The sequence below is a fragment of the Papilio polytes genome, unplaced genomic scaffold (genome assembly GCF_000836215.1).
Source record: "Papilio polytes unplaced genomic scaffold, Ppol_1.0 DF822289.1, whole genome shotgun sequence".
Taxonomy (NCBI): Eukaryota; Metazoa; Arthropoda; class Insecta; order Lepidoptera; family Papilionidae; genus Papilio; species Papilio polytes.
Genome location: NW_013526915.1, coordinates 214,859 through 223,449, shown reverse-complemented (window position 1 = coordinate 223,449; position 8,591 = coordinate 214,859).

Genomic DNA, 8,591 nt, shown 5'->3' with positions numbered 1-8,591 from the left:
TAAAAAAGTTTAACAATAATATTGCATCGAAAAATATAAAAAAGCCTAAAGTATGAAGTAATTATTAGGGTTCGGTTTAAGTCACAATTAGTTTGTTTTTAAAATATGTATTCAAGGTCTATAATGTTAATTGTAATCGATAGATGGCGTTGTAATCATTTTATTTAAAAACACGTTCTTTGAGTCCGCTATCAAATTGTAGTATTTAAACAACAATTTCATTAACTGTTATGACTAACGAGCAATGTTGAGTGTATTTCTAGTTAGTGAGGGATTACATAAACATTTACGTGGCACATACTTGATCTTAGTCCAATTAGACAGCATTTAATATCCGCGCTGAGACGTGTCCCGCTGCCAATCCAGAACAATCGAAGCGCTCTTGGGGGTCTTATGAAGTGGTGCTTGCGTTTAGTGCTCGAGTACTCTTATACCTGCCTTCAAACGAACTCTGATGGTTTAGGTCCCTTGAGAGCAGGACTCTTATGGTTGAGATGAAAACTAGTTAATAGCCAGTAATTTTATTAGTTTTTACTATTGGCGTTGTTTTCGATGCGGCTTAATAGATGGCGCTGTTGCGAGCCTATGTTGTATTAATAATTGATTTTGGGAGGTAGATCTGCCACACATATCATTTTCAGGTCTCTGCAACCTTAGTTAATTGGGGTTTTCTTTGCGTTTTGTAGACGTCTCTTGTGACTTACGTTTGTTAAATCCGTTAAATTTAAAAAAAAACACTTGTGTAGGAGACAAACATTTACATTTGATTACTAAATAAGCATTTCTTCTACTTGCGAATGTGATTATAAGTTATCTGTGAAATCCGTTATTTCTTTCACATGTAGAGCGGCAGACGTCGTGTCTGAATCTTGATCTTCGTGAAGACAGCCGGAAAATTAGAAAGTAAACATCAACTTCCCTGCATTGTTTCCTTTTTATTCGCTAAACTCAATGTTGATACTCTGAGAAGATTATATTTGTTTTAAAAGGAAAGATTTATTGGATTATATTAACGAAAGAAAACTTCACTATATATTATTGTTTAGTTTTTAATCGGACGTAAAAGATTGCTTACATCTTCACCTAAAGTATGTTCTTTGATGGTTGGAGAATTAGTGTGTTGATTCGTTTCGTTACACATAAATCTAATTAAGTTTGCCTTTCCTGTTTGCACTGACAAAATTCTAGTAATTTGTCACGTCATATTTGCGGAGGACTCTAACATTGTTGGTGATTGTTCATTAAATGAAAGCAGAGTTCTATACTTTAGACATTTATTTCTATTATAATAATGAAATTAAATATAACCACTTTTTTTTAGAGAAGATGGAAAGTGTAGGAAAAAGTGAGCTGACAAAAAGTGTTGCCATTATGCAAATATAACAAATTAGTAAGATTTTGCACAGACATTAAAAAGTGCATATTCAATATCAATACATATTGACAGTAACTTTTCTTGTAAATGTGCCATATTTTCATTTTAAAAGTTTTTGGTCTGGTGGACCTTTTCGCTGTATCTTATACCTAAGTTTTTAAAAAGATAATATTTTGAAAGCAATTTTTAGCATTTTATTTATCAAGGAAATACAAAGACTACGTGCCTTACTGAGATCTTGCTTATTGCCTTAATCAAAACGGAAATGTTCGACATTGTTCGCAGTTTCATTATATGTTGGTGGGGGTTCGCACACTTTGTATGCTACGTGAATAATTAATTACTTTCATTAAACACGTACACTGAGGATAATAATCATAATTATTTTCTACGAATCTTGGAAGAAAGATGAACATAAAACAAAGGTTGACAGTTAATTTTTTTACCAAATTATTTTTTTTTCTATCATAAGGTGGCAAAAGAGCGAGCGACCACCTGAATACGCCAAACTGCCGAAGCGATTGCTGCCCATAGATATCAGTAATTGCAGATGCGTTGGCTTCCCTTAATCAATGCAGGAGGAGACGCATATGAAGCGGTTATTTCCCCTTTCTACGCGTCTCCTGCACCGTCAAATCCACTTTCCCTTCCCATCTTGTATGAAAAGGATGGGAAGGCAATGGGACTAAAGTTGGGCTTCCGGCACCTCACTCATTAGACTGTACGCGGAATTGTTCCCATTACACCCTGTTTTCTGTATAATCGTGGTATATCACCGGGTGAGTCGACCCATTCGTGCAAAGATGTTAAAGAGGGCTCTACCGCTGTTAAATAAAGTTAACTTAAATATCAATTGTGATAGCAAACGTAGTACGTCAAGTCACATGTGTAGTGTATGATCACACTGTTTACTTGTGCCATGGTGTCATGCCAGCAAGCCAGTCGTATCCGAGCCACCGACGGGAGCGGACGTCCCAAGCATACAGTACAATATGCATTAGTAACATTTTGTCTTAATTTTAAGTTTTTTTTTTCTTAAGAATTAAGAAGTTCTTCAATATTTTAAATTAAGCTAGCATATAACGAACTATAAAATCTAAACTGAACATCATAAAGGTATCATAGCTATTCATTGCTTTTCAAAATATTTATTTCATGAATATGTTATATGCTTCGTGCTTAATACTTCACTTTCCTTTCAAAAACATAATTCATTGCGTATCTCGCTTTCATGTTAAGCTAAATCTGTGCTAAAATTTTTGCTATCCACATTTAGGCGAGATATGAACTCGTTCACTTCATATTCATGATATAAAGACTTTTTAATATTAAAAAGAAATATAACCATGGTTACGAAAACACTACGACTATTTCAATAAATTTGATAAAATGACAATTTTAAAAATATCTATAAATAGACATGAATTATGTAGTACTAGCTATCGGCCATGACTTAATAAATAATAATAAAGACATTGAATTAAAAAAAGTAAATAGCCTATGTGTTCTTTCAGACTATCTTCTATGTCTATACCAAATTTCATCGAGATCTGTTTAGTAGTTTAGACGACAAACTTTTACAAACACACATCCATTCATCCATCTAAACATTGATATTTTTAATATTTGTAAGAAGTAAGATTAGTAAGATGTTTTCCTTAACATTCATATAATGTTTAGAATCTTATCTGTTGTTGCTTACTAAGTTGTTATTTCAAACTTGTAGCATCTTGTAATTGCTTGTAGCAACTCGTAGCAGCTCGTAGCAACTCGCAGAATAATAGTGTATGTATATCTAACAGTGGTAGAGCCCGCTTTAACATCTTCGCACGAATGGGCAGGCTCGCCCGGTGAAATACCACGACCACACAGCTACGTCTGATGAGTGCGGTGCCGGAGGCCTAATTTTAGTCCCTTTCTCTTTCCATCCTTTTCTAAGGAGGAAAGGATGGGAAGGAAAAATGGATTTGACCGTGGTGGAGAGGCATAGGAAGGGGAAATGTCCTCTTTATGTGCGTCTCCTCCTCCCTCAATTAAGGGTAGGCAAAGCATCTACAATTGCGGATGTTTATGGGCAGCGGTCGCTTTCCATTTCAGTGGATTCAGGTGGCCACTTGCGCGTTTGCCACCTTATATAATTATAAAAAATTAAGGTTTGAAATTAGGTTCACCTAAAAACGATTTCGGAGAAATAATTGCTGATACTAACCGTATTTGGCAAAAAACATTTTTAAAAAAATATTAAAACTTTCTATAAGAAACTTTAAGATTCAGTATGAAATGCGAGTTCCTGATTCTAATAACTACTGTTTTAGTACTCTTGTTATTTTGTACTGCACCATACTAATAAAAAAAGAGGAAGGATTTGTATTTTTGGAATTTGCTATGTATTGGAATAATTCATATATGACTAGGCCGATTTCGAAAATCCTTTCATCATTTAAAAACTAAGTTATAACTAAGTAACATAGGCATATTTTTTATTATTTTATTATTTCCGTGGGTGAAGTCGCAAGCTTTAGCTAGTGTTATTATAATATTGACATACAGTAAGAAAATAGAAATTTAATTAAAGAAGCAAATTTCCTCCTTAGAAATATATCCAGATACCGATTTCCTGCATCGGTCGCGAGTTACGTCAAGAATATTAACGTCCGTCCAATATTGCTTTTTTTGCGAGTAAATTTGCCAAAAATAACAAGTTGACTTGAGAAATATGCTCTTATGAAATGTAATATTAGAATGATTTTCAGACGTCGTTTCAGTAAACTATGTAGTGGTAGTAGGAGCTACGGTTTCCGCAACTCTAGCTTCACGGATAGTGCGTATTTTCAGTAAACTATATATGGGTTATATAAGAGCATCGGTGGCTCAAGGGTTTAAGCACTTGGCTTGTAATTCACAGGTCATGGGTTCGAATCCCGCCATGTACCAATGTGATTTTTGATTTTTCGAATTTCGTATATACATCATTTACCCGACGTTCTTACGGTGAAGGAAAACATCGTGATGCGACCTACACATACTGGAAAATAAATTTAAAGATATATGTGAAATCAACTAACCCGCAGTGGGCCTGCGTGGTTGACTATGGCCTAGTCAACCTAACTTAGGGTAGGCTCCTGGCACCTCAGTGGTGACATATAGTAAGCTGGTGATGATTGTAATTTGTATAGTAAATTCCGGATGAGAAGTCTTGCGTTGTAATTCTAAATGTTACGTTACGCGTAGGCTAACCGCTAACGTCAACAGCAAGCGAGCAAAGGACAATGCAATACCAACGTTTTATGTCTTGTTATCACGTTCTGAATTTGATATTCTTTACGTGTTCGTTTTATTGAGATAAAATTTATTATAAAAATATTGACAGACAGCGTATGCTAAAAGAAGCCTAATATAAATACAGTAAAATGTTAATTGGAATAAATATCACATCGTAAGTTGTATAAAAGTATATTTTTGGCCAACTCAATTTTGGTTATTTATTCGCTAATAAGTTAAGGCTTTCAGGCCGATAACGATCTATTAACATTAAATTTTTTATTAACAATTTTACCATAACACATGGTGGATGCAATTATTCAAACAGACAATGTTTATTAAAATAAAAAAAAAATACTATTACGAGTGTGGGGCTATTTAACATAAAAAAATCTAGATTAATCACTATGCTCCGGCAAGGCAAAATTGATAAAAAAGTGATAGTAACCTAATCATGATGGCAATCCAGAACATATTATAGGAGCTTATGAAGCAAATTGGCGTACAAACAAATGCGATTCAAATTCAGACAAATAGTCTCTGAGCGCTGGAGTCATTTACCAGGAAATTTGTCCATCACTCTAGGGGCGGTATCGTGTTTTCTTTACTCTCTTTGCTTCCGGGTATAACAAATTTAATTTATCTGCTAATTAAATTGAGTTTTTCGTAATTTTGATAAATGTCTTCTTTGTAAGCGACAAGTACAGGTAATTTTATTTTACAAATAATTTATATCCGTGAGTTCACAAAGCACATACTTTTGTCTTTATTTATTGGAAACTAGTTGTGGCTAGCGATTTCATCCATGTAAAATTAAGAAAATAATAAAAAATATAGCCTATGATACTTACTAATAACGTAGCTTTATAATGGTGAAAGAATTTTTGAACTATTTCTATACATGTAAAAATACAAATCTTGCCTCTTTATGATAGTAGCATAGATGAATTAGAGTGATAAGATGATGATTACGTTTTATGCAGTCGTGTCTGCAGTATTGGCTTACGGTTTTTTTATGATTTTTTTAAATTTTTGACGATATTATTTTTTAATTACTTATATCAGACACGAGAAATACGTTCCATAAAGTAGAAAGAGTATTGTGACACTAACATTCAAAGTTAGACACTGTCTAACTTAGAACTATAAAATGTATATAATAAAAGTCACCTATCTGACACATTTAAAACTTAAATATACAGTTAAATTTTGTAAATACTATTGTAGTGGCAAACTGAACCTTTCTTTTTTCTGTTTTATACTATAAGATATGATTGTATAGTGTCTACAATATCTCGCGAGAACATTATTGCCGGTCCAAGTTTTCTTGTTAAAAGTTCTCTAAGGCGAAACGAGAATTATAATTCCTTAAATCACTTCGGGTTAAAAAACTTTTTAAATATTCCTTGACCCTTTAGAAGCTAATTCATTTAGATACAGGATTTGATGACTTTTACTATTTTAAGTAAACATTTAGTGCTTTATATTATTGCACATTTTTAATTAAAGCTCAATTTTAAAAAAAAGTTTTTGCACGTTTCACTTTTTTAATTTTCTTGAGAACTCTACATAATTGAATGTTTGAATAATTGAGATAATATTAAATCTGTTCATCCACAAAGTAATAGCATTCATAAGAGTAAAATAGAGCCATATTAAAATTATGAATTTAGAAATTTGGATGGATGGATATATTACTACGTATTTCCAAAACGGCAAAAGATATCAATGAAATTTGTCACAGATTTAGAACATACTTTTGGAAAAACTCATAGCCTATAATTTTTGTATTCTGCAACGAAGTCACGGGCAAAACCTAGTAATAAATAATTCGTATGATACGCGCCAGAGGATAGGCTGTGCGGATTATGTCACCAATATGGGAGTGTTTGAACAAGAACGTGCCATTCAAATTTGTTTAGCTTTATTTATTGTTAGCTTATTTTTGTACATTAATTATGATTAATGATGGTTAAGAAATATTGATTCAGTGAAGGAAAAAATACGTTAATACGATACTTGGAAAATAAATATTATTCATATCACATATACTCGTAGTATGTGTAATTCGGTGATTTTACTTTTAATATGTAATATTTTGGCGAATCCTTTTCAAGTGGCTTATTTAAATAGTTTAAAGTTAGTATTTCATGTTACTTTTACTTTAAAATACATATACCTTCGATACTTTTAGAAGTTGTCAATTTTCGCAATATTTCTTTGTGTTTATCTTTAAAAATGTCCATATTTTATTTCTTCGGAATAGGAAATTGTCTCGAGGGATATTACACTTTTGATAACCGACTCCTTGCTATTATTGTGTGTCTAAAATATTATTTGAAAAAGGTTTATCGTGTAAGTTAAATGTGAAACTAAAGTATAATGCCATAATGCCATAAAAGTTTTAAATCAAATTATGTTTGCAGCTTTTACAAAGTTTTTTGCATTGCATGGAAAAGCAGAACATACTGCCGACCCTCCGTAGGGATAAGGGCAAGTTGATGATGATGATTTTAGCTTTTATAATAACATAATGAAGAATTATTTTATAACAATCTACTGTTATTACGTAGCTATTTTGATTTTTTTAAGCAAACGTAAATAAAAAAATTAGTACATATATAAGTACGACATAACAATGTTTCATTTTATAATCGCTTAAAAAACTGTAACATAATCCCAACTCATATGTTTAAGCTTCAAAGGTTAATATTTCAAATAAAATATTTGTGTGCCAAAAATTCTATCGAGAATATTCACACTAAAACATTAAACGAAGCTTTAAAGTTTAAAGCGATTTTAACTAAAAAATACTATTGGAAAGCAATTAATTTGGGAATCGGCCACTCTGGCTCGGTCCGTAGCGTAGCGGGGTGCTACGGGGTGCTACGGGGTAGTGGAGGGTTAGAGGGGTAGCGCGAAACCCCGACAAATGGCGCACGTCATTTAATTCTGTTGATCTCATGTTTGTACTGCGCGCCATCATATTTAAATTGAATTTCTGAATATCCACGTGCTGGAGTAAACAAAAGCGGATTATTACGCCGCTCTTAGGATCGTTGTGTGAAATTGAACGTCATTCTTAATTAAATAAATTTCGTTAACATTTTTCACGGAATTGAATAAAATTGTTTTATTTTTTGGAGTCCGCGGATTTTCTGATTAAATTAATGCATATATTTTTACAATACGTAGCATTAAAATTTAAAAACACGATGTTTTGCTTTGAGTTTTTGGAAAATTACACGAAAATCGATTTTAAAATGGTATTTTCAAATAGTAATCATTTCCGAATTCAGTCAGTAAGTCAGTAAGTTGGAACGTCATACGATTTATTAAATAAGATTAATACTTTTTAAAATAAATAGTAAACAAGTTGTCTATTAGTATGCATGTCCTATTTGTTAATACATCTCCTGGGATGTAAACGCATAATCATATAGCTTTACAAAGTATGTCCCCGTAGCTATGCTAACAAGTTGTTAGCAAATAACTCATAAAACTAGTCCCACTCATTATGTTACCAAGAGCGCTTCTTATCATAAATTCAAGATTTAGTTAAAACATTTTATAATCTATATTTCTTATACTTCTACTACATAAGGACTCTGATAATCTCAATATAAATTCATTTAACGGATACTGATGATTTCAAAAACTAATTTTAGAAGAATATCAATGTAATCACTGTGACTAAACAAATCCTTACTAATCTATACTATTATAATAAAGCGTAAACACACTTCTTTGTTGCCTAAGATGTCAGCAATTACAACATATTTTTGAATAATTCCTTTTTTAATAAAAAGCTCTACACTTACGTCACGCTTTAGGCTATATATTTTCACGCCATTAAACTTAGGGAGTAAATATTTTGGATAAAAACCCTAATGTGGGAAAGAGATCATAAGTTGCTGCCAACATCAAGATTGCCAAGGTCATGTCATGTCAGTTT